At 34.6% G+C, this 27,629-nt stretch overlaps 2 long non-coding RNA genes across 5 annotated transcripts in view; one reads left to right on the plus strand and one right to left on the minus strand.

The window, feature by feature from the left end:
• Nucleotides 1-16,006, plus strand: part of LOC127717773 (uncharacterized) — a 29,089-nt gene extending 13,083 nt beyond the window's left edge. Inside the window, exons 2-3 of one of the 2 annotated variants that reach the window (XR_007989366.1) lie at nt 8,922-9,038; nt 15,638-16,006. This is a non-coding gene — a long non-coding RNA (uncharacterized LOC127717773). Of the gene's footprint in view, nt 1-8,921; nt 9,039-14,992; nt 15,006-15,637 lie in introns of those variants that run through there. The other variant, XR_007989367.1, reaches the window with a different exon arrangement.
• On the minus strand, nt 11,375-27,235 carry LOC127717772 (uncharacterized). 3 transcript variants are annotated; one of them, XR_007989364.1, is made up of 4 exons: nt 27,077-27,235; nt 25,473-25,669; nt 23,685-23,812; nt 11,375-11,719 (listed from the first exon to the last, which is right to left on the minus strand). It is a non-coding gene; the product is annotated as an uncharacterized LOC127717772 (long non-coding RNA). The 3 variants fall into 3 exon arrangements; XR_007989365.1 differs by having other exon boundaries at nt 25,551-25,672; XR_007989363.1 differs by having other exon boundaries at nt 25,473-25,672.
• Nucleotides 27,236-27,629: the final 394 nt, after the last annotated feature.

Raw genomic sequence — 27,629 nt, forward strand, 5'->3', positions numbered from 1 at the left:
TACGGAAGGGGAACACATTGTAAATATCATCAGCATCAACAGCATTCTGGTGAATAGTGATATCATCCATGGAAGTTATGTAAATGGTACACAGCAGTCTACCATCTACAGCTTTTTTCCCGCAGACGGTCCTGGTATGAAGATCATTCAAACCCCAAAGAATCTAGTATACTTGCCGGTGACCTTGCGAACCATCAATCGCATGCAAACGTATCTCACCGATCAAGATGGTAGGCCCATCGATTTCAGGGGTGAACATCTAACCATCCGCTTTCATCTTCGTGAGGTATAAATAAATGACTTATCACGAACAAGGTTTGAACTTGACAAAAGGTCAAGCTGATAAACTACAACGGGCTGCCAAAAAAGGTTGTCCGGTCTCCATTCGTTTGTCCCACGCAAACCTGCAAGGTGAACACAAGATGTTGCTCACCACCCGCCAGGTTCAAAAGATCGCCAAGCTCCTACAAAAGGGTACTGGTGGTATGGTCCTAGAGTTGAGTGCGACCCAATTGAAGGAAAACATGCAGAAGGTGGGTGGCTTCCTACCAATGTTGGCGGGGCTGGCAATGAGGGCACTCCCCATGTTAGCAAAAACCATTCTACCCGCCTTGGGTGTTGGAGCCTTGAGTGGTCTTGGTGGTGTAGCCGTCAACAAGGCCTTAGGGTCTGGATTGTACCTGAAACGTGGTGGATGCGTTTGCACCGTGAAACCTAGTGGCAACGGTCTCTACCTCAAACCTTCAAACGCCCGGATCACCTATGGTGATGGACTCTACTTGAAGCGTGGTCAGCAATTCCACGACGGAGCTGGTCTAATCTTAGGTGCTAACAGCCCCTTCAAAAATATTCCCCTCCTCGGTATGCTCCTATAAATAAATGGATGATTTAGATTCTGGATACCGACAGACCAGAGTCGAATGTATGGAAGATCAACTCAACGCGGATATTCATAAGTATCAACGTACCTTAAACAACTATAAACGACTCGACAAAGTAGTGTCTATATTACAGGGTGCGTGTTCCGTAGCCAGTTTGATGTTGACCAGCTGCACCATGGGTTCAGTTTTGACCGGTATAGGTGCTATAGCCTCCCTTCCCCTAGGATCCCTAGCTTGCTTGAGTGCCACTGCCGTGATGGTACTCACACTGATCTCAAGGCGTATAATAAAAAAGAAGAAGATAAAACCGCGACACCTTGCGATTGGTACAGTCCACAAAATCCTTGGTCGAACAACGTATCAGTACTGCTTTGGCTGACGATGAACAGATCGATAATGCTGAGTTTGGGAAGATCGTTACCTGCCTCAAGAACTACTACAATGAGAAAGATCAGCTGCGACAACCCCTATCCAGTTTCAGTGAGGAGCTTTCGAAGTGTGCTTCCTAATCCCCAAAAAAGGCTTTCCAATAGGTAAAAAGTCTCACGCCGTAATACTACTTTCACGCAATAAAAAGTATCACGCCGTAATACTACTTTCCCGCTATAAAAAGTCTCACGCTGTAATACTATTTTCCCGCCGTAAAAGTCTCACGCCGTTATACTCTTTTCCCGCCGTAATACTCTTTTCCCGCTATAAAAAGTATCACGCTGTAATACTATTTTCCCGCCGTAAAAGTCTCACGCCGTTATACTCTTTTCCCGCTATAAAAAGTCTCACGCCGTAATACTCTTTTCCCGCTATAAAAAGTCTCACGCCGTAATACTCTGTTGCCGCCATAAAAAGTCTCACGCCGCAATACTACTTTCCCGCTATAAAAAGTCTCACACCGTAATACTATTTTCACGCTGTAAAAAAAAAAAAACCTGTGATACAAGATTTAGACTCTTTTTTAATAATGTGGGTGGTCCTTAAAAGGACCGAGATATTCATGTATTGATTTAATCAAAAGTCACCATTCAAGTTCAATACATATTTCATGTAACATGTCGAGATGTTTGAAAATGTCTCTTACTAGTAAGTTACATTTCAATATTTTCTGATGTAGATCAGCAATCTGGTAAAATTTGACCAGTTTATAAATATAACTAGCAGAATACACAAGTTCGTGCTTTGCGAAGTAGGGACACAACTCATCCTTATGTAGCTTCAATTTTTGTTTCAAAACAAAAATAGTTTCTCCTTGTCCGAACGTATAGAACAGTACATTTCGTCTTGTGTGATCGATTTTCTTCTGTAGATTTTTAATTCTAGTGATACAGTCCTTTTCATTTCGCAAATCAGGCGGTAATTCTGTTAAATCATCATCTTCTTGTTCTTGGTAACTTTCCATCAATTTTCGTTTGAACATTTCCCTTTCTTCCTGCTTCGTTCGTTTCTGTGCATTTTTTTTCCTCTCTTTTTCACATTTCGATATTTTCGCTGATTGCTCAGCAAAGCGCTCGAGTTTTGTCCAGTACTCGTTCAATTCCTGATCGCTAGGATAAGCGTTGCATACGTAGTTTCTGAAATCATCCATGATTGTACAAAATACCTTCCAGTCTTCTTCGTTCATTTCTGTATAATCCAAACAAAACAACGTCACAAAGGCAGTTAGCAACACTGCAAAACGATAACGTCTTAAAGCCCGCGTAAAAAGGACTATTGACGTACTGGCTATACAATAAGGGCATTACTAAAATCTTGTGCGTATCAAATGCGCATGCGCCGTAAAAAACGTCACACATCATTCCGTTACACTTCACTCCACACATCGTTTCACGATGTGCTCCATTCCGCTTCACTTCATGATGTGCTCCGTTTCAAGCATAAAAAAAAACTTTTCCAATCCGGCAGAAATGTCGGATCGGAAAAATTTTTTGTACCCCACCCGGCCCATTATTTTTTTTTTTTGACTTAATTTCTCACAAGGTCGTAAGAGAAGTACTCCTGCTTGGTCTTTTTGCTGACTTTAAAGCCTGTACTTCTCACGAAGGCTCCTACCATGGGTCCTGTCTCTCTGTTCAGTCCACTGCAGGCCCACACCCTATTCGTTTCTCCTTCTCTGTTTTTCAAGGTGAGGATCTTACTCTTTCCAAACTTACCATCTACTTCCACCACTTCCAGGATTTTATAGATCACACCGGTTGAGAGTTCCTTCCATTTCAGGGTTTCCAGGCTCTGATCCTTTGCCTTTTCCTCGAAAACATTATCGTTCATAAAATCGTTGTCTACGATTTGTGGACTTCTGAGTTCCTCCATCTTTTGTACGAAAGACATATTTGTATTTACCCTAGGATTACATCCTTCTAAGGTGTTTGGGTTTTGTGCTAAACTGAAAGACATTCTTGTTTTCACCCTTAGGCTAATTGAAACGTATTGTGTTTGCATTTTATGTTTGGGGTTGGGGTTCCTATGCTGAATTTGTGCTTAAAATGGCAAGTGCCGCAGAATCGGCCTTTTGACACTACTATGGTCATGAAATGTTTTAAGTTTCCTTAAGCAATCATAATTCTGATGATTAACAAAGTTTCCGGTTTCCTGTTTTCGGATATTTAATGATAAAGATCTCAAATTTTTTTGCATCAAAATAATACTTTTCAAATCATTCAATTTGGTCAATTTCCTTATACAATCATGTTTATGAAGTTTTAAATAAATTCATCATAGATACCAGGACTAAATTTGTGTACGACAGACGCGCAAATCAAAAAAGTTTAAAAGGCCAAATAAAGCACGAAGTTGAAAATCATTGAGGTCCAAAATTCCGAAAGGTTTTGCTAAATACAGCTGAGAAGAGTAAAATAAAGCAACAGTTGTGCACCGATGTTCAAATCTAATAAATCTTTTAAATAAAACAAATCTAGGTAGCAAACAAAAACTGAAGGAGTCGCACGAACTCAAAAAGAAGCAAGAATCGTTGCATCGACGGTGTAATCACATCCTGCTTTGCATGAATAACCCGCCATTCTAATCAACACTCAGTCAAAAAATGTCACAATCGAGAATAGGACTCACAGTGTAACATACATATCAGACAACTTATCTAGTATCCATAGATATAAGACTGAGAAAAGATTTCGCTAGTGTGTTTAGACAGGGACATATCGTATCCGTCAAACCAGTGGTTGTGACTGCAACATGTATGAAGTTAATGGAACAGTAAAATACCTGCAGTTGTTGTTAAAAATCTCCTGCGAGTGGTGTTTCACAACAAAAATTAAGTCATCAATTTGTTGGAGCAGTTTTTGTACAGAAGGGCACCCCTGCCAAAACATCTTTTTATTGTGCACGAGCGTTAAGTATCAATTGAGGTCTGTAAACGCCATACGATTGGGAAGAGAGTTAATTCTTAGAAATGGGACGTTTACAGTTTGAAAGTTCAAATCATCACGTTCATCATAGATTCAACAAACCTAGCATACGATAGGACCCTGTCTTGATATTTAATTCACAAAACTAATAGATTTTAAATCAGTTAAAAAAACTGAAATAGTCAGTTCTATCTTTTTTTTCATACCACAAGAACATAGCATATTTTAATTCATTGATTGATTGGTTGGTTGTTGTTTGCTTTATATTCAGATGGAGAATATATTAACGAATGTAAAGTTCAAATTTTCTACAGGACATGCCATTGTCACAGTTCAATTCGTACAGCCAAGCTGACAGTGTTTTAATCAAGGCTTTTAACCCTATCATTGAACCAGAAGATTCCCGAATTTCTATATTCATGTCAATCCTTGAGGTACATATGTTTGAAACAAATAATCAAATCAAAAACAATTTAAAATACAAAAGTTACCAATATGAGTTCCTATTATAGCATTGGTCATATCTGAGCTAGACGTTGGTTATATTATGAAAACGTTTTAATTAGATAGGTAACTAAAATAAACAAACAGTTCCGCAAGACTTAGCCTTATCTTAGATTGAGTAAAATTGCGCAACACTTACCTTACCAACAAAAAACGGGATGAACTCAGGTATTCCGGGAGGGTAAAAAATCCTCGTCGTACTGCTCATGTAAGTACAAATTTGGTGATCATTTTTTTTATGGATGTGTCCGAAACAAGGAAAAGAGTATGGAATAGTGGTTACTAAAATTAGAACATATCCGTGGTCATCTGTTACACAGATATAACACAACGGTCGACGAATTTGAGATGGCGTCCGACATTTTCTCACAGAAATGACTAAATTCATCCCTTCTGAAATGTTCATTCTGATCAAAGAGTCATATAGAATGTGCACAATATATATATATGCCATGAAGAATCCGTGAAAGTTTGATTGAAATACATTAACCTTAATTCTCTTTCATCCTGAATCCTTGGTTGCATTTTCATTTAAATCCTTTTCTTTCATGATTTTTTATTACAAAGGACGATTTTATTGTAATGATATGAAAATTATGAACTATTCGATTGAGGATTGTCGAAAACATTAGACGTAACCGATGTTATTCGAGTATTTCTAGCGATCATGTGGATACTCTATACTTAGTTGCTACTTAAAAATAGAACGTTAGCTGAAATCTGTTGGACGTGTACTGAATGATATTTTAGTCTGGGAAACTTGTGTAATTTATTAGTTGTTAATTGTCGAATATTACGCTATCAAAGTATGGAGAAGATTCAACTGTGTCTATGCCATCCTCTATTAAAGTTATTCTTTTATAGAATCGATCACTGTTTTTACCAGAATTTGAATAATTCATTTTCGAAAAATACAAATTGACAGTCGACGCGGATAGCGGCGTTGTAATTTCCCATTCAACAAGACCAGGTACGCTAGAAAGATAGAGGCAAAATACCAAAGGGATATTCAAACTGATATGTCGAAAAGAAACTGACAATGCCATATAAAAAACGGGGGAAAAACGACAAAAAAACAAATAACATTTAACAAAACATAACATAGAAAACTGAAGACTGAGTAACACAAACCCCACCAAAATCCGGGGGTGATGCTCCTGAAGGATAAGCAGATCCTACTCAACTAGTAGCACCCGTAGTGTTGCTCTAGAGATAAGTATAATTTGGTAGGTTACATTTGATGAAAAGAGAACGGGATTGAGGTTAATACTTTTCAGAAGAAAGAAAACGAAGTTAGCATGATCTTTTAACTTCCCTTTCCGTTATAAGGATGATGTTCTCTCACTAAATAATTCAAAAATTTGGTGACTATGTTGAACGCATCTAGCAATGTCTAACCCATCCAACTTGAGATAACGGATACAATAGATACAGTTAAGTCTGCCTCATATATTGACTTGCATCTAGAAATTGAAAATGAAGGTTGGTTGATAACAAATGTTAACGACAAAAGAGATGAGTACACCTTCCCAATTGTGAACTTTCTATTTCTATGAAGAATACGATATTCCAGGGCTTGTATTTCCTATCATGATTTCCTTGATAGAGGGTTGCTGTTCACAAGGAAGCTATTTAACCAAGTCTTCCAAGTGGTGACATTGAAATCATCCCTTCGTAAATTTTAAAGACGCCATCACGAGTTGGTTGACCGTTATAAAATATCTGTTTCACAGATGACGACAAGAATGTTTCAAATGTTGTAACTACAATCCCGTTCCCTTTCCCCGAATGTGACATATCGAATTAGAATTATTCCCGCATGTGTACTAATATGAGCAACACGACGGGTGCCACATATGAAGCAGGATCTGCTTACCCTTCGTTTTGGGTGGGTTTTGTGTTGCTCAGTCTTTAGTTTTCTATGTTCTGATATGTGTACTGTTGTTTGTCTGTTGGTCTTTTTTCATTTTCAGCCATGGCGTTGTCAATTTATTTTCGTCTTATGAGTTTGAATGTCCCTCTGGTATTTTTCGCCTCTCTCTTTTGAGCATATTCGTCGTCATCTGTAGAACAGATATTCAATAACTGATATTCATTAATTGCAATACGAAATACTTTAACGTATAAGACATTTATTTATTAAATCGCAGATTCAGACATGAAAAGAAGATGAGCTATCTGAATGCAATATGTCTATATCTAAAACTCTTAAAACGATAGTTCGTGAAAATGCAGAGAGACTAAAGCTATAAAAGTATTGTAGTTAACCAGAGCATCCTTTGTGTCACATTCGTTTGTTTATTTTCCTTTGAATTCTGACATTTTAATTTCATCGAAATTCGAAAAGAGAATGAATACATCAAATGAAATTATGACAATGTTATCTTCTACGTTTTTAAGGATATGGTCTCACATTATCTAATATAAGTGTAGCAAATGATCTTAAAATGCAACCTTTTGGTGCTGAGTCAACATGTGAAACCCACATCCTGACGAATTATTTTATATTCTTCTTTAACCTTAAGCACATTCCAAGTTTCGTACAAGACGACGTATGATCCGAATAGGCAACATGCCTTTACGATAGATTTGAGCGCGATGGATTCGATTTATTTAGTTGTTTGGGGGTCCAGGAAGTTTCTCTTGTGAACTATTTCTTGGGTGCTGTAGCCCTACAACGGGTAAGGGTTAATTCCTCTGAATTTATATAAAACCGGCGCCATAAAAGATCTCTAATCTTCGCTTAAATTGACAGAATGCAAGCTTCAGGTGTTTACTTTTTAGATTTTAATAATAGTATTACGTTTTCTGAACATGTTACTATATGTATTCAAAATTCAAAAAGTCCAAAACTGCAATTTCGAAAGGTTTTGTCTTATGTTGGGCTCAAACAAATACGAAGGACATGTTAAGCTCAAATTTTAAGCGTTTTATTTCCGAAACGACATAATTCATGTTTGCTAGATAAACTGACTTCAATGAATAGAATTATATAACAGTTTAACTCCATGGATATGAATGATTGTTTGAATGATGCTTGATTAACATGTAGTGAGGATATGTAGAGAATTGCTATATTTGCGAAGGAAACAAATTAAGGTAATTGTCCATACCTCTTTATATACGCGTTTTGCATCTCGTATTACAAATAAAATATAAACTTATATTAACCATTCAATACCCGTCAAACGACATCTCTGTTTTTGGAAGTTTACCGGAAGGTTGAATTACATGGCCATTTTGAATTTGCACATCACTGAAATTGAAACTGCAACATATAATAGATGGCTTCTGGAATACATATGCAGATGTATGAAGATACCATTACATATAAAAACGACCACACATAAGAACCCATTAAGATTGATAAGAAGGACAACAATTTTATCATATCGTGGAGACAATGATTCAATATTTTGGACATACAAGTGAGAGGTTTAGCGCTATAAAACGATGTTCAATCCACCATTTTTTACATTTGAAAATGCCTGTACCAAGTCAGGAATATGACAGTTGTTGTCTATTCGTTTGATGTGTTTTATCATTTGATTTTGCCGTTTGATTAGGGACTTTCCGTTTTGAATTTTCCTCGGAGTTCAGTTTTTTTGTGATTTTATTATTTATATTGATTCTTGTAGTATCCTTGGTGTATTCATAAAAAAGACTAACTGTGACTTATTTTGCACATCGTTATTTTACGTTACGTAAGTTAATACATTTTGTTAGGGGCGGATTCGGGATTTTAGTTTAAAGGTGATAGTCCTTTACATTTTAATGCCAAAGTGACTTTAACTGACCATTGTTCACTTTTATATTGTATTTACAATTCTCCGTTTCACATACCAAAGTACTATTGGTAATTGTATTGTGAGAAACTTAAAACTGAAATAACGTCAGGTCATTTGTTAAATCTCCATTGTTTATAACATCTTTAGCCAATCAAAACGTTTTAGTGTACGCTTTTGAAAATATTACTCAGAATGCATTATATTTTGAAACGGCGCATTATTCTTTTAGAGGATTCAGCCTCCCTAATTTTATATTAAAACACGTGCGTTACATTAACTTCACTTTACGGACGTTGTGACAAAGACAACTACAATAAAGATCATTATGGAATTTTGCTGTTCTGCAGCTATAAATGCGTTAACGTAAGACATTCATTAATTTTTTTTAATTGCAGATTCACTTATTGATTTGAAAATGGCAAACCTGGATAGAAGAATAGATGAGCTATCACAATCCAATACGTCGATAGCTGAAATTTTCAAAAAGATGGTTCCTGAAAATTCAGAGAGAGGTACGCTATAAAAAGTATTGCAGTTACCAACAGCTTTCTTTATGTCATATTTGTGTGTTTATTTTCCTTTGAATCAATCCCGACATTTATTTTTATCGTTAAAGTTTGTCATTGCCCTTTTTGGTCGTCTTTAAGTGTCTACCACGTGATTAATAATAAAATCGACAAAAAAAAAAAAAAATAACGTATGATTGGTATCAGAAACCTAGACACAATAAATGAAATTTTACCGGTAGGTCACGTTTCTCATACTAGAAATGTCCAATAAAATAGCATACGTATAGAACTAGACGTACGTACCTAAGCTGACTGAAATAATCAGTGTTTGCTTTGATGATACAATGTATAGATTCACAAATTCCCTGGAAAGAATAATTTTAGAACGTATGTTACGGATTGTACAGTGTGGTATTGTTTAACGGGAATGCTATAATACTACATGAATCCAAATATATTGTTGTACAATAGAAAAGACCAAATCCAGGCAAAATCTTTCACTAAGCTTGAAGAATATTGACTTATATTATTTTAGCATTTGTCATAACTAAGAAACAAATAAAATAATATAATGAGATATCGATGCAGAATGCAGTCACTACGGCATTTTAATTTTTGCCTTTTTGTTACTTTTTCCAACGATGTGCAAAATATCACGATCTTGTGCAACGCTTAAATTTAAATATCGACTTGATTTACAATAAGATTTCATTATATATGTAATTTGATTATATGGCATACATATTTTGCAAGCAAATGATACTTCTTTGTTTGTAAGTCGGTAGATAATATCAATATAAAAGATACACATACATGTATATTTAAAACATATGAAACAAGAACATGTGGACATAAGACACTGTGTCCGCTCAAGGTTTCACATTTCCATGTTCAGTAAATCCTTTAAATCCTTGTCAAACACATGATTTTAAATCTAATAAGGGATGGACGAACAGACAATATAATGTCCACTACTTTCAGAGGTTTATGAAGAAACTGGAAAGGATGATTCTAAATAATAATTGCATTACATATTTTGTATGAAAATAATGAGATGCGGTATAATTGCTTATGGAAAGTTAGCCACAAGAGTTCAAAAGATGAAGATACAAGCAATTAATTGAGTATCACCATAAGGGAAAAAACCAAACCGTATACACAGGCAAATTTTGTTCACGTAAATTTCACGTGAAAATCACGTGAATTTCACATGAAATTTTTCACGTGAGATTCACCTCAAACGAGCTTATACATGAAACTCACGTGAAACTCACGTTAAATTTTACGTGAATTTCACGTGAATCAAGCTTTCACGTGATATTCACGTGAAATTTTTCACATGAAATTAACGTGAATCGAGCTTTCACGTGAAATTCACGTTAAATTTTTCACGTGAAATTAATGTGAATCGAGCTTTCACATTATTTTTTTTAAATGAAATTAAGGTGAATTGAGTCTCAATCACACAAATTTCACAGTATTTGTGCATATTTTAGATAAGTAAATACTTATCTAGTACACATTCTATTTTGATATACATCTAAATATTCTTCTTGGTCTTGACGAGGTATTCATACTTCCATTCTATTTTACCTTCTCTTTGTATCTTAAATTTCTTGGTCATTAACAATACAAATAGTATGTATTCATCAACTCCAACTCACAATATCTTCAATGCAGCAGATAAGATGCAATAAAACCAAGAAGGCAAGCAAGGTTTCACTCCTAGAACATTTTTTGTTGTATTCAAGTCTCAATATTTTTTTAATTTGATGTATGGAAGGTGATTCATTTATAGAAGATCTATGCACTGATGTATATTTCATTTTTATAGTGTATGTATAAGTCTTTTTGTGTTCATCAGTTTTGAGACATTCCAATCACATTATGGAAGAGTCTTACTTGCAAAAGATGCCAATTCTTCTAATGAGAGTTTTGAAGAAAAAAGGTAGTTCACCCTGCCACATACTCATGTACTCTGGTCAATTAAACAGATCATGACATATTGTTTAGACACCTGTCTATTGTTGAGGACTGTATGTCAGGTGTTTTTGTTGTTGTGTTACTGTCTGATTGATTTATACCTCATATCTCATTGTATTAATAAACTGAAATAGAAAGTTCTGTGAAATATATTTGATATACCATATTGAAAGTCTTGCTGTTATTTACAACCATTTCCTTCTTATTTCATATATGGTTTTCAGTTTTTCATTTTAACACTGATCTTAAGGCTAAGTCAAAAAGAAAATAAATGTTGACAAACAACAGGCATATACCATTAAAAGATCTCCAAGTTTGGCTGCACAATAAGCTAAAAATTCTTGTTATTTAAAATATTTTATATAAAATTCATTTTAAAACAAGCATTTTCCATTTTTAGACAGTAACTGTCATGTTGACACAATAATTTGAATTTGAATTGTATTATATGCTGAAAGTACTTGTGGTTGAAAAAAATATACACAATATTTAATTCCAGGTGTTTTGATTTCTAGAATGCACCACTCCAATATCATGACTACATGTTAGTAATGTTTAAGTGTTCTCTCCTGCATGTAATTGCTACATGTATTTGTACACAAGGCTTCCTTCATACATTTGCACTTATCCTTCTAAGATGTTGCTTCAATGATAAAATCCTGTAGTTGCATAATCAGCCATAAACTCTTGGAATACATTTGCTGTAATAAAAAAAAACCCCAGCATATATTATTTTGTAAAATATACATCAAGTTAAATATTGCCTTACCATTCAAGCAAAAATGATAACATCAATTTAATATCTAAACTTACCGGGTACATATATATATATACTTTTATAAATTGTGACTTGGATGGAAAGTTGTCTCATTGGCACTCATACCACATCTTCTTATATCTATGTACAAAAAAAAATGATGTATATAATCATACATGTATATTGTGTGTCGGATTAACTGGAGTGGAATATTAATAGTTGTTGTTTGTTGCTGCACTACTTTTTGATTACCTCTGCTATGGAGGTTGTGGAGGTTTATAATGGTTGAAATTTGCCATGAAACCTGGAATTTGTAAACATTACAGATGAAAATCAAAATGCTCTGATCATTCTGATGATATAAACCTATTTAATATTAATTTCATAAAATTCTGGCAAGAATTGTATACAAGAGCCCTAACAATGCAATTTTCCAAATAATATATGTTTCCAAGGGGCATAACTCTTTTAAAAATGATTGATTGGCACTGATTTTAAAACTTGTCAGACATTGTTGATATAACCTATCAAAATAAGTTTCCTAAAAATTTGACAAGAATTGTACAAGACATGCAAGTGAGAGCGCTTATAAGGCCAATGGGATAGACGTATCACCAAGGAAAAATGAGGTATTTTTCCTTAGCAATATTTTTGAATAGTATTGTTTAAAATTTTATATAAATCTATATTTTCTTTATTACTTTTAGTATGAATTAAAGTGTTAGAATATCAACATGTCAAAACTCAGTAAGGGCTTATTGCAAATTAATTATAATTCACATCTCAAAGAAAACATAATTAGACTGGCTTTAAAATGGATTAGGGATTAAGGTAAACTTGAGGTAAAGCTATTAGCACCTTCAAAATATTACAATAAGACTGTAATTAGCTATTTCCTATTTAAGATAAAATACAATAGAAGTGTTATATTTTAGTTACATAATTTATACTTTAACTTTACATTGTAATTGATAAAAAGGTATCTAAGGGACCATATGTTTAAAAGTCAGAATTAAAATATTTACCCTCCCCTTTTTGGGAGTTATGTATTTTGATTGGTCAAGTAACTAGGATATACATTAAATGATTATTGAGATTTAGGAGGATGGGTTTAGAAAGGGACATGGATATATATTAACTTTGTGTAATTTAGAGGAGGAGAGATTTTCAGGCTTTGTTCACATGATGGTGACTTAGTCGCATATTCGTTTACATGTATGACTTGTGTTGTAAATATGAATGCTTATCTATTCGAGAATAATTAATATACAATCATCAAACTTAGTGTTTTATTGACTTCTTGTGCGGTAAATTAAAGTAAACCAGACAATGCGTTACCTATGCTCACTATTCAGAGTTAGTTCCCTTACAAAATAATATGATCAGAACTAGGTCGCAGAATGTCAGCTAGTTCCCCCAGTTATTGACATGCGATCCAGTCCGGTCATAGACGGACTCCAGGTATTTTTATGTCCCCACTGTTTTATGGTGCTTGTCCAAAAGATATAAGAATAATTATAATTTTAAGATAAGTATCAAATAAACTTAACATTACCAATGATTCATGAAAATATACTGTCAAGCAAATATTAAGGTCAAAGTTCAGATAAACCAAGCCAGACAGACATGTGCACCTTACAACATGTACAATTATTGCATACACCAAACTAGAGGCTCCAAGGAGCCTGTGTCTCTCACCTGATATTTTTATTTACAATTGATGCATGAAATAATGCAACCGTTATAAATACTTTTGCTTTAGTTTCAGAGAAATAATTAAAAAACTGCATTTTCCCTCTATGTTCTATTTTTAGCCATATCTGCCATGTTTTTAAAAACTAGATACCCTAATGATGATTGTGGCCAAATTTGGTTTATTTGTCTCTGTTGTTTCAGGAGAAGACTTTTGTAAATTAAAAAAAATTACGAAAAATTGTTAAATTTGATTTAAAGGGCAATAACTCCTTATCAGGTCAATTGACCATTTTGGTCATGATGAGTTATTTGTAGGTCTTACTTTGCTGAACATTATTGCTATTTACAGTTTATCTCTATCTATAATAATATTCAAGATAATAACCAAAAATGTGGATTGTGTCCATGCATGGACACAGATGATGCCCCCGCTTGCATATCATAAAAGATATAAAGGGACATAACTGAAGAACGGTAAAAGTGACTCTACCTAAATTTGTACTTGATCTGAGTTTTGTGGTAATAAGCATTGTGTAAAAGGAAAATTCAGCAATTTTTATGTTTATAAAGGGGCATACCTAAAGAACGGTAAAAGTGACACCACCCATTTTCAAACTTGATCTGTATTATAAGTGTGGTAATAAGCATTGTGTATAAGTCTCATAACATTTGGTTGAGGCAAACTAAAGTTAGAGAACGAAAACAAATTAAACTGAGTTTTGTGGTAAAAAGCATTATATATACATTTCATTACATTAATTTAAGACAAACTCAAGTTAGGGGACGACCATTTGATATTCTGGGGGGGGGGGGGGGGGGGGGGGCGCCAGTAGGATTTTGAAAATAAATAACTCAGCCTTGATAATAACAACAAGAGGCTCTCAAGAGCCTGAATCGCTCACCTGTATTTCAGAGGAGAAGATTTTTAAATGTAAGCAAACTTGATGAACAAATTGTGTAAAATTGTCTTTAAAGGGCAATAACTCCTTAAGGGGTCAATTGACAATTATGGTCACATTAACTTTTTTGTAGATCTTACTTTGCTGAACATTATTGCTGCTTACAGTTTATATATATCTATAATAATATTCAAAATAATAACAAAAAACTGCAAAATTTTGTTAAAACTACCAATTCGGTGGCAGCAACCCAACAATGGGTTATTCGAATCGTCTGAAAATTTCAGAGCTGATAGTGTCACAGGGTGACTTTGTTTACTCACATATATGTTGTTATTTTGGTTGTTAATTCTATTTCGATTTTCAGAACGTCAGTATCTTATAAATGCTATATTCTGCAGACTTCGGTGTATAATACATGTCCACATTTTACATCTAATTAATTAAGTAGTGGCCACTATTTACTTGGGCATTTACCTGTAAACTTGTCGAACGGGTTGAGTAACAGTGATACCTGTATTTGATGAGCTGACTATTCACTCTCAGGTAACACCTTAACGAGTCAAGGTGTGGTCAGAAATGTTTGTATAAAGTTAGTTTACAATGTGGCGTGGACACACACGCTGGATTTCTGAGGTAGGATTCAATTTATTCTTATTTATTTAATCATTATTCGTTCTAAAGTGTTCAGTTTTCTGCAACAACGCAAATATAGAATAATTTTTCAATTGTAATTGTAATTTTTGACATTGCTATTTTATAAATGTAATAAGTTAATTAATGTTCATTATAATGAAAGTTTAACACGGTTATATGTTTCCGGCTGTAGTAAATATTCGAGTATCGAAATTGTTTGGTATTTTAGGAACGTTTGCGTACGATAATGCAATGATGTATGTATCTCCATAAGTATGTAAAGTAATATGCAACGTATAAGCATAAATGTATATTCAGCGTTAAAAGCTGTATATTGTGTGTAGTAATTGTATAATGATAGTATACACTAAAGTCAATTATGTGACTTGTAAAGTAAGGCATTGTACGATATGCCGTAGTTTGTATTGTGTAAAGTAAGGCATTATACGATATGCCGTAATTATTTGTGTATAAGTAATGCATTATTCAATATGCTATAATCTTCTATAGATTGAACATAAGTAGTCGTACTAAGTATTTGTCATTATTTATGCGACATGTGTAATACATAAACATATGTATATTTCTTAAGTATAGTATTGTATCTTAACGTACAGTATGTATTTCAATAGGTCCCAGTTTGCGGGCTAGGTGTATGTAGTTTTGTATTGTAAAGTATGGAGATATAGTACAGATGGTGGTGAAACCTGTTGACAGTGCGGCGTTCCGTGTTTATCATCAATAGTTTGGCAACATAGAATATTTGGAGTCGAGTCTAGACAATAGGGCAGCCGTAATGTGTACACCGCTTATGTTGGGCCAGTTTTGTGTAGTTACCGAAAACCAAATACGTAAAATTCCGTAGTATCGTTTATCCAGATTTCATAGTTTAATATAAAGAAGAAGGAACAGTTCATTAAACATTTGACAGTATTATTTCATTTGATTTCATCTATTTATATTTGTAAATTTGTACCTAATTAAATTGTTATTTGTTTAAAGTAGTAGTCATTTATTATCTGTAAGTACAAACTCCTAAGTCAGCTCTCGTCTATCCGTGACAATTGGTGTCAGAAGTGGGATTTGTTTAAAAGGCTTAGAGAGTTTTCATTAAATTTAAGTTTTCAATCTTATGTATTTTTGATTGTATTTTTTTTTCACCATGTATTTTTCCATTTGTATTGTTTTATTATATGTTTTAATTGTATAGCTTCAGGTGTTTGTGAGGAGAACTGAATATTTGGGACCCAGATTTCACAGTTGTGTCGATGTTGGTTCGTGCCTTGGAGGTTTGGTGTTGTTTCTGCTCTACATTGTAAACTGTAAGTATCGGTACTTACATATATTTAGTAATTGATTGTAGTACACTGAGGGTTGCAGTAGGTACATTGAGTGCTGGCGTTTTGTTTTTTTTGAAATTGGTGTTTGGTTTGTTGACTGTTCAAGATGGAACAGATTCAACAGATTAGAGATTGGGTACTTCATTAGGGTATGAAGATGATGAGTTGAGAAGGTTTGTTAAAGATCAGCAGGATAGGGTCCGAGATGAAAGGGCTGCTTTAAGGGAAGAACAGAAAGACGAACGAGATAGAAAAGCAGCTATAGAAAAAGTTTTGATTGAGAAAGCTAAGGTTGAGAATGAATTGGAACTACAAAAGTTGACGCATAGTCAGAAAATGGAAGAGTTAAGTAAACAAGCTGAGTTACCACAATTAGTAAGTACAGGGGGGTCACATGATACAGTTCGTGGACCTAAAATTCCAGCTTTTGAAGAAGGTAAGGATGAGATAGATAGTTATCTTAGGAGATTTGAGCGTTATGCTACTGCTCAAAAGTGGAAACCTGATATTTGGGCCACTCATCTTAGTGCGTTATTGAAGGGCAAGGCTCTTGATGTATATGCACTTATGCCGGTTGATAAAGCTCTTGATTATCCAGCTTTGAAAGATGCTCTACTAAAAAGGTATGATATGACTGAAGAAGGATTTAAACGTAGATTTAGAAGTTGTAGACCAGAGCCAGGTGAGACTTTTATACAGTTTTCTGTTAGGTTAGATAGCTATTTTAAGCGTTGGATTGATATGGCACATACAGATACTACTTATATAAGTTTGTATGACTTGATTATACGGGATCAGTTTCTACATATATGTTCGAAGGACTTGTCTTTGTTTTTAAAAGAGAGAATACCAGATTCTTTAGAGAAAATGGTAGCTTTAGCTGATCAGTATCGTGGAGCAAGACAAACAAGTGCTTCCAATCTTATAGATAAAGGTAATCAGTCAAACACATCTTCAGTAAGAAACCAAAGTGGTTCGAAACCAGTTGATTATAGTACAAAGAAAGAACAGAGAAGTATAAAACCAACAGAACGTACTTCATTTGTACCTAATAGGGACAGAAAGTGCTTTAGGTGTGGTAAGAATGGACATATTGCAACGGATTGTAGAGTTAATCTACAAAAGACCAACAGTGGATCGTCAGACGATAGAAAGAATTTTAAAGGTAAAGTATGTAATACCTGTACTATACCTACAGATTCTATAGTAGATGCTATTCCTACTGGTTGTACAAGTACACTTCCGTTGTCTTGTCAGTCAACCGCAAATGTAAGTATGCCTGTAAGTTCAGGTTATGTTGATGGTAAACCAGTCACGGTTTTACGAGATACTGGTTGCAGTGGTATTGTGGTTAAACGTGATATGGTTGGCAATGAGTCATTAACGGGTGGAAAACAGGTATGTATTTTGGCAGATAGAACCAGAGTTGAAGTGCCAATAGCTAGAATTGATATAGATACACCATATTTACAGGGAGAATTTGAAGGATGGTGTATTGCTAATCCTGTGTATGACTTGATAATTGGTAATGTAGAGGACGCTAGAGAACCAGGAAAGCCTGATCCTTTGTGGCAACAAACGGGAGCTGTTGAGACAAGAGAACAGGTAAGAAACTAAAGAAAGCCGTTTGTGCAACTGAAGGTAAAAGATATCATCACAGATGAGGTAAATCCAAATGTAATCAAGAAAGCTCAACTAGAAGATACAACGTTGGATAAAATAAGAAGGTATGTATTAACGGGTGATACAGTTACACGGAAGAATGGAAAAGTAAAGTGGATTTTAAAAAGAGGTATGATATACAGACAGTTTTCGTCGTCAAAACCTGATAGGGTAAGTTGTACTCAGTTAGTAGTTCCGAAGTTTCATCGCGAGACAGTGACGAGAGTAGCACATGAGTCGATTATGTCAAGTCACATGGGTACACAGCGTATACTTGATAGAGTATTATCAGCTTTTTATTGGCCAGGTGTTTCGGCGGATGTTAAGCGATTTTGTCAGTCTTGTGACATATGCCAGCGTACAGTTCCTAAAGGAAAAATAGGTAAGGTACCTTTACAGTCTATGCCGTTGATAGATGAGCCGTTTAAACGCGTAGCAGTTGATCTCATTGGACCTCTTTTTCCTAGAACAGACAGAGGTAGTAGATATATACTGACTTTGGTAGATTATGCTACACGTTATCCTGAAGCAATAGCTTTGAAGGATATTGAGACAGAGAGTGTTGCTGAGGCATTAGTAGATATATTTTCTAGAGTAGGAGTTCCACAGGAAAGGTAAACTGATATGGGAAGTCAGTTTACATGTAAGCTTATGGCTGAGGTAAGTAGACTCATATCGCTTAGACAGTTAACTACAACTGTTTATCATCCTATGTGTAATGGGTTAGTAGAGAGGTTCAATGGAATTCTAAAACTGATGTTGAAGAGAATGTGTCATGAACGACCTAAAGATTGGGACAGGTATGTAAATGCATTACTGTTTGCATACAGGGAAGTTCCACAGGAGAGTCTGAAGTTTTCGCCATTTGAGCTCGTGTATGGTAAACAGGTGAGGGGACCTATGGCAATATTAAAGGAGCTATGGACTAAAGAGATAGACGATCCTGAGGTAAAGTCTACATATCAGTACGTGATAGATTTAAGAGAGAGATAAGAAGCTACCTGTGAGCTTGCTCGAAGTAATTTGGCGTCTGCATCAAAGAAGAATAAGGTATATTATGATAAATCGACCAAGCAAAGACATATGAAGGTAGGTGAAAAGGTTCTTGTGCTCTTACCTACGGATAAGAATAAACTGTTGATGCAGTGGAAAGGTCCTTTTACTATTACTGAGAAATTTGGTAAGGTAGACTACAGAATACAGATGAATGGGAAGATTAAAACGTTCCATGCAAACTTATTGAAAAGGTATGTGGAAAGGTGTGACGTAGATGATGATTTAACAGTGGTAAGTTCTGCAGTGATAGATACTGATAGTGACCAAGTGGATGTTTATGATGAGATTCATGAAATACCTTTTACTGATTCAGGTGAGAATGCTAGTCATATTGATGTTAATCCAGACTTGGATGAAAATCAGATATTACAGGTAAAGGAATTGCTGTTTTCATTTCCTGAAGTCTTTACTGATTCTCCAGGATGTACCGATCTTCTGCAGCATGACATTAAATTGTCCAGTGAAACGCCTATAAGGATGAAACCGTATCCTATTCCATATAGTATGTTAGACACAGTAAATGCTGAGGTTAGTAAAATGTTAGACCTTGGAGTTATAGAAGCATCTACGAGTCCTTATGCGTCACCGATCGTCATTGTTAAGAAGAAGGACAATACAAACCGATTTTGTATTGATTTTAGGTCGTTAAATAGCCAGACTTTGTTTGACGCTGAACCGATGGGGAATGCAGAAGAGATGTTTTCTAAGTTAGCAGGACATAAGTACTTTTCACGAATCGATTTATCAAAAGGATATTGGCAGTTACCGTTATCAGAGGATGCCAAACCGAAAACCGCTTTTCAAACACCTAAAGGTTTGTTTCAGTTTCGTAGAATGCCGTTTGGACTGGTTACTGCGCCAGCTTCTTTTTGCAGATTAATGAGAATATTGTTAAAAGGTATGGAGAATATAGATAATTTCATAGATGATATAATCATCTTCACCTTGACATTTGAGCAACATTTAGAGGTACTGTATGAACTTTTGGTCAGACTTAAAGGGGCAAATCTTACCGCTAGACCTAGTAAGTGTTCCATAGGTTATGGTAGTCTAGAGTGTTTAGGTCATTTTGTCGGTGATGACAAACTTAAACCTCATCCAGACAAGGTTAAAGCGATAGAAGAAGCTCCACGACCAGTTACAAAGAAACAGGTAAGGTCTTTTCTTGGATTAGTTGGGTTTTACAGGAAGTTTATTCCAAACTTCTCCTGTATTGCACTTCCACTTACTGATCTGACGAAGAAAGGACAGCCTAGTACTGTTGTTTGGGAAAATGCACAGGAGAATGAATTTCAGTCTTTAAGGTGTGCTTTAGTTAGGTTTCCTATATTGAAATTACCAGATTTCACTCAGATTTTTGTTCTGATGACTGATGCATCAGATAGAGGGATTGGGGCAGTACTGATGCAGTATCAAGAGAACTCCAAGATGCCTATTGCATATGCAAGTAGGAAACTTAAGAAGAGTGAAGTGGCTTATTCCACTATTGAAAAAGAGTGTTTAGCCATCGTTTGGGCTGTGCAGAAATTTCAGAGGTATTTATACGGTAGAGAATTTATACTTGAGACTGACCACCAGCCACTTACTTATCTTAATAAGAAGAAAGTAGAGAATGCTAGACTTATGAGGTGGGCATTAGCTCTACAGCCTTACAGATTTAGAATTGTAGCAGTTAAAGGTATAGATAATGTGGGTGCAGATTATCTCAGTAGAGTTTAGGATGTAAATATTACAGTGTTTTGTTTTATAATGAATAGTAAGTAGTGAAGATTTGATAGTGTTAGTTTTATTTTGTTGAACAGTCTAAATATCACAGGACTAGATTTGAAATGGTGACAAACCGTGATGTTGTGGGCAGGATATGTCGTGACATAACACTTTGAATATGTTTAAGTTATGAGGCGACAAGACCTGATAATGATCCTTATTCATCTTTTAGGTGAGTATATGTCGATTTGTTGTAAGGGTCGGTTGGTATTTTATTTGGACCTGGTCAAGAGTCGAGTACTGTCCGGTAGTGTCGTTAGTATGATTAGTTTGTCTTTTGATTTGGACTAGTTTATTTGCATTGATGGGTTTTTGTATGTAAATCTATTTCTGTTTATATATATTTTTTATTATCAGTACTTCGTACTTCTTTTTGTGGGGAGGAACTGTCACAGGGTGACTTTGTTTACTCACATATATGTTGTTATTTTGGTTGTTAATTCTATTTCGATTTGCAGAACGTCAGTATCTTATAAATGCTATATTCTGCAGACTTCGGTGTATAATACATGTCCACATTTTACATCTAATTAATTAAGTAGTGTCCACTATTTACTTGGGCATTTACCTGTAAACTTGTCGAACGGGTTGAGTAACAGTGATACCTGTTTTTGATGAGCTGACTATTCACTCTCAGGTAACACCTTAACGAGTCAAGGTGTGGTCAGAAATGTTTGTATAAAGTTAGTTTACAATGTGGCGTGGACACACACGCTGGATTTCTGAGGTAGGATTCAATTTATTCTTATTTATTTAATCATTATTCGTTCTAAAGTGTTCAGTTTTCTGCAACAACGCAAATATAGAATAATTATTTCAATTGTAATTGTAATTTTTGACATTGCTATTTTATAAATGTAATAAGTTAATTAATGTTCATTATAATGAAAGTTTAACACGGTTATATGTTTCCGGCTGTAGTAAATATTCGAGTATCGAAATTGTTTGGTATTTTAGGAACGTTTGCGTACGATAATGCAATGATGTATGTATCTCCATAAGTATGTAAAGTAATATGCAACGTATAAGCATAAATGTATATTCAGCGTTAAAAGCTGTATATTGTGTGTAGTAATTGTATAATGATAGTATACACTAAAGTCAATTATGTGACTTGTAAAGTAAGGCATTGTACGATATGCCGTAGTTTGTATTGTGTAAAGTAAGGCATTATACGATATGCCGTAATTATTTGTGTATAAGTAATGCATTATTCAATATGCTATAATCTTCTATAGATTGAACATAAGTAGTCGTACTAAGTATTTGTCATTATTTATGCGACATGTGTAATACATAAACATATGTTTATTTCTTAAGTATAGTATTGTATCTTAACGTACAGTATGTATTTCAATAGGTCCCAGTTTGCGGGCTAGGTGTATGTAGATTTGTATTGTAAAGTATGGAGATATAGTACAGATGGTGGTGAAACCTGTTGACAGTGCGGCGTTCCGTGTTTATCATCAATAGTTTGGCAACATAGAATATTTGGAGTCGAGTCTAGACAATAGGGCAGCCGTAATGTGTACACCGCTTATGTTGGGCCAGTTTTGTGTAGTTACCGAAAACCAAATACGTAAAATTCCGTAGTATCGTTTATCCAGATTTCATAGTTTAATATAAAGAAGAAGGAACAGTTCATTAAACATTTGACAGTATTATTTCATTTGATTTCATCTATTTATATTTGTAAATTTGTACCTAATTAAATTGTTATTTGTTTAAAGTAGTAGTCATTTATTATCTGTAAGTACAAACTCCTAAGTCAGCTCTCGTCTATCCGTGACAGATAGATCTTGACCAATTAAACAATTTTACCCAATGTCAGATTTGCTCTAAAAGATTTAGTTTTTGAGATATAAGCCAAAAACTGCATTTGACCCCTATGTTCTATTTTTAGCCATGGCGGCCATGTTTGTCGATGGATCAAAACTTCGGATACAATTTATAAACTAGATACCCTAAGGAACATTTAATTAAAGTTTGAAGGTATTTGGCCCAGTAGTTTCAGAGGAGAAGATTTTTGAAATAGTTTACGACAACGACAGACGACGACGGACGCCAAGTGATGGCATAAGCTCACATGGGGCCCTTTGAATGGTTTGTGAAAAAGAAGGGGGGTGGGGGTTACCCAAGGGGACTTTCCCTCAATTACATTTGATTTGTTTTATTGTCACATTCAAGAATATATATGGTTTAGGGGTGGGGATCTCGACCGTTTACATGTTATCAAAGAGAAGGGGGTGGGGTTTACCCCCATGGACTTTCCCTATATTTCATTTGATTTGTTTTATTGTCCCATACAAGAATATATATGGATTAGGGGTGGGGATCTCGACCGTTTACAAGTTCTCAAACAGGAGGGGGTGGGGTGACCCCAGGGGACAGGCCTTTTATTTCATTTGATTTGTTTTATTGTCCCATACAAGAATATATATGGTTTCGGGGTGGGGATCTTGACAGTTTACAAGTTTTCAAAAAAAGGGGGGGTGGTCGCCGACGACGACAACATGATACCAATATACGATTTTTAATTTTTGCGGTCGTATAAAAACCTAAACTTTTCTCAAGCAGTCGATGAACCATTAAAATGTGATCTAACATGGCCAACCAACATATGAAGGACAGAAACATTGTAACAAAAGGCATCTGTATACGATTTATGAAACATCCAAGTCTACTGTCTACTACCCTATGAAATATGCATTGTAAAGCTTAATTATACAAATAGTAAAACTCAGCAGCCACTACCATATGCATAGACTTCCCTTTTTTGAAATTGCCTTGGAATTCAGTATTTTCGTTATTGTTATACCATTTGGACTATTAATACTGTAACAAATATACATACCAGTTACATGTACATGTACTGTAGCTATAGGATCTCCTCTACGTCTTATCCCATCATTAATCATGTTAATTTCATTGAAACATATGATGTGTATTACTTCCATTCCACTGATATCTGAGGAGCTAATTCTGAAAATTTAAATTCCTGTGATTATCATGTAAAACACCTGAGCCTGATGCACTGCTTTCCGATAAAAATAAATTGGCAATACAGTTCTCTATTGGTCATGTTGGTGAATATTTCAAAAAAAATATTTAACAAGAGAGAAATTAAGTGTCTGATTTTTTAAAAATTTATATTACCAATACTGGTAATTAGAATGTCACTAGTTTTCTGATTTGAATTGACATTTGTTGTTGCTCATTTTTACAGGATCTTTTAGAGCTGACACTACAGTATGGTTTTGTTCATTGTTGAAGATCATACAGTGACCTAAAATTTCTTACATCCCCTTCATTTCGACTGGCAGAAAGTTTTCTCATTGGCAATCCTACCCATCTCCTTATTTTTAAAATACTAAATATTTTCAATCTGTGACAATAAAATTTTATTGATTTAATATAAAGGTATTCTGATCAACACTATGAGGCAATGTTCAAAACACTCTGTCATTGTCAGTGATCAAATTTATTTTAACTCCAATGGCAATGTATTTGTGCAAGACTCAAAACTAAGTACTGTGCATGTACATGATGCACCACAATCTGAATTCATACATATACAATGTACTTAATAAATCAGTGAGACATAAAATTCGTAAGGGTTCCGCGGAACCCAGTGTCTAGCCTACTTTTGCTGTTAATCGCAGGCTCAACGAAAATGAGATGAGGAAAAAATTTAATAAAAATATTCCTCTCGATACAATTTTTTATTGTAAGAAGCTTCTGTCCAAGTTTGGTAAAAATCCAGGATAGTTTATGAATCTAATAAATGTTTTTAAAAATTTAACTGCAGACTGTATGTAATGTGAACTGGAAGAAAAACTAAGTCCATTTATAAGTAAAATATGGATAAACAAGTACAAAATTTTAATAAAAATTTCCTTCTAGATACTAGCTTTTGATCATAAACAAACTTCTGTCCATATTTGGTACAAATCCAGGATAGTTTAAGAAAGTTATTAAAATTTTTAAAACTTTAACCACAGAGTGAATGTTATGTTTCCTGGCAGAAAAACTAAGTCCATTTATAAGTAAAATACGAAAAAACAGGATTTTTTTTTTAAATTTACTTCTTGATACTATCTTATGATCATGAACAAGCTTCTGTAAAGGGTTTGGTAGAAATCCAGGATAGTTTGAGAAAGTTATTAAAATTTTTAAAACTTTAACCACAGAGTGAATGTAATGTTTCCTGGCAGAAAAACTAAGTCCATTTATAAGTAAAATACGGAAAAACAGGAATTTTTTTTTTATAAAATTTTTTTCTGGATACTATCTTGTGATCATAAACAAGCTTCTGTCCAAGTTTGGTAGACATCCAGGATAGCTTAAGGAAGTTATTAAAATTTCAAAAACTTCAACCACAGAGTGAATATTTGTGGACGCTGCCGCCGCTAACGGAATGTAGGATCGCTATGTCTCGCTTTTTCGACAAAAGTCGAAGGCTCAACAAAAATGTAGGTCAAAAAGATATCATGATGCATCATAATTTATACAATGCAAGTCATAATCATGTACATGATATTTGAACTTTATAATAGTAAAGGATAGATAGTCTGACCAGTAATAAAGCCACACAACACTGTGTGACAACAGTGAAATATAAGTCCCTTATAGATGCACATACCATTATTGTAGGTCTTTTGTATATATACAATGTATAGATAATACGTTTAAGGTTACTTAGAATTGGCTGTCGACATACATGTACACATGCCAGTACTGTCAGGCATGTTCAGAGTCATTGGACACTAGGTTACTCCAGTCCATTATCAGTCACTATCAATAATCAACTCCTCTGTCCATTTGTTGTAATACAATGTACTGCTGAAAGGAAGAAAACAGTGCTTTATTAACAGCAAGTGGATGCAAGACTATAAAAAGTATTCAAAGAGTTTTGCTCATAATTGAAGGCCGTACCGTGACCTGTAGTTATTTACTTCTACGTCATTTGATCTCGGATGGAGAGTTGTCTAATTGGCAATTATACCACATCTTCTTATTTTTATATTATATTCAAATTAATGTATGGAAACCAGAAAATCCTTGTTTTTGGGCCCTAAATTCATTATTGTATATGCAACTTGTCATGGTAAAACTATACAACAACCATGATTCATGACAATTACCAAATCAATATCTCCAAGTATAACAAACAAAGAAAGTGAAAAACAGATTATTTGCCTGAATTTTCTAAGTCCAAGGACCATAGCTACATGTATGCAAAGAAAATCATCTCAACAGAATAAATATTGAACTTGATCTGTAAATTTGTCATGGTAAAACTATATACAATGTATAAATATCAAATCAATATTTTCAAGCATTACTTCAAGTCCCCTTGGCTTTGCTGGTAAGGGACTAATAAACATTTTAATATTTGTTATCATGGTTTTATCTTTTTCAATCATGCATGTATGTTTTTCAATTTTAAGAAATAATTGTTTTTTTAAAAGTTGCATGTACATGATGTAAATTCTCAAAGTATAACCTGTGACGAAAAGTTGGTTATACAACTTCAACTAAAGTGTGTGTCCTTGTGTTTGTGCTGTGTTGTTGGGTGTATTAGTTTCAGGTCGTGCCTTTCACTCGTACACAGTGTCACTGATTACAGTGTTACAGGATTACCCTAGAAAAGAACTGGTAGCGTGATTGAGGGAATCCTGGTGTAGTCTGAACGAAGTCTTGCCAGTGAACATAAACACAAAGTTAATTAAAAGTTCAATACTCATTACTGAATTATTCAAAATCCAAAGTAACAGTAATATAAGTTTACAACATCTAAACTGCAGGCTCAACAATACAGTGGCATAATCTTAAATCTCTGAATACATTTCTCTCGTACACAAAATCATAGCTCCTTCTCTACAGGTATTTCTCTCTTTCATACCTCTATTTGCCCTAGTAACCTGATTACAATATGGTAAAATGACTCTGAACAAAGAAATAATCAACCGGAGCTAGGGCTACAGGAGCCCGGAGCTGAGGTCAATTCATAGAATCATACATTATTTTCTCAAACCATGAGTTGGATGACGAACATGACGAAGATGGAATTTTTTCTTCGAGTTTTCTTGTTTTGTATCAACTTTTGAGTATACATGTGTGTGTGTCTAATGAGTGTTTATCTTAATTGGAGTTTTACAACTGTGAACTGATCAGGTCAAAAGTTGAAAAACATTCTCACTATATCTGTTTATTCTGCACTATTAAATCATTTATTTGAGTTACCTGTATTATTTCCGCGAGTATCTATGCGTTCATAGCTCCTTGATTGTGTTTGTCTCGTTAAATAAACAGAAACAAGTATTTGTTCAAGTTGTTGTCAGTTGGCTACCGGCGTCTTCAAATTTGCATCATTCATCTGAATCTTTCAAGCGTTTTAAAAACCGATCTCCGGTCCCGGTAGTTTCTACATAGAAAAACCACTTAAGAAAATCGAATGGAAAAGACTAGTAGGAATAAAGATCAAGGAATACTGGAAAAATGAATGTCACTATGAAAAAATGGAAAAAGCATCCCTTAAATACATAGAGATACAGAACAATCCATTAAATGAAGCACACAATATATGGAAAAGCGTAAAAAACAATAGTAAAGATGTAAAGGCAGGAGAAATAAAAGCAAGAATAAGTACTCAAACGTACATATTACAAGCCAAAAGAGCTAAGTTCGATCCGAAAGTTAACCCGATATGTACAATCTGTGAACAGGAAAATGAAGATCTGGAACATTTTATTCTACGCTGAAGAATTGGAGCAAATAAGATCTAAATATTGCTCAA

This window comes from Mytilus californianus, unplaced genomic scaffold (assembly GCF_021869535.1).
Source record: "Mytilus californianus isolate M0D057914Y unplaced genomic scaffold, xbMytCali1.0.p SCAF_10, whole genome shotgun sequence".
Lineage (NCBI taxonomy): Eukaryota > Metazoa > Mollusca > Bivalvia > Mytilida > Mytilidae > Mytilus > Mytilus californianus.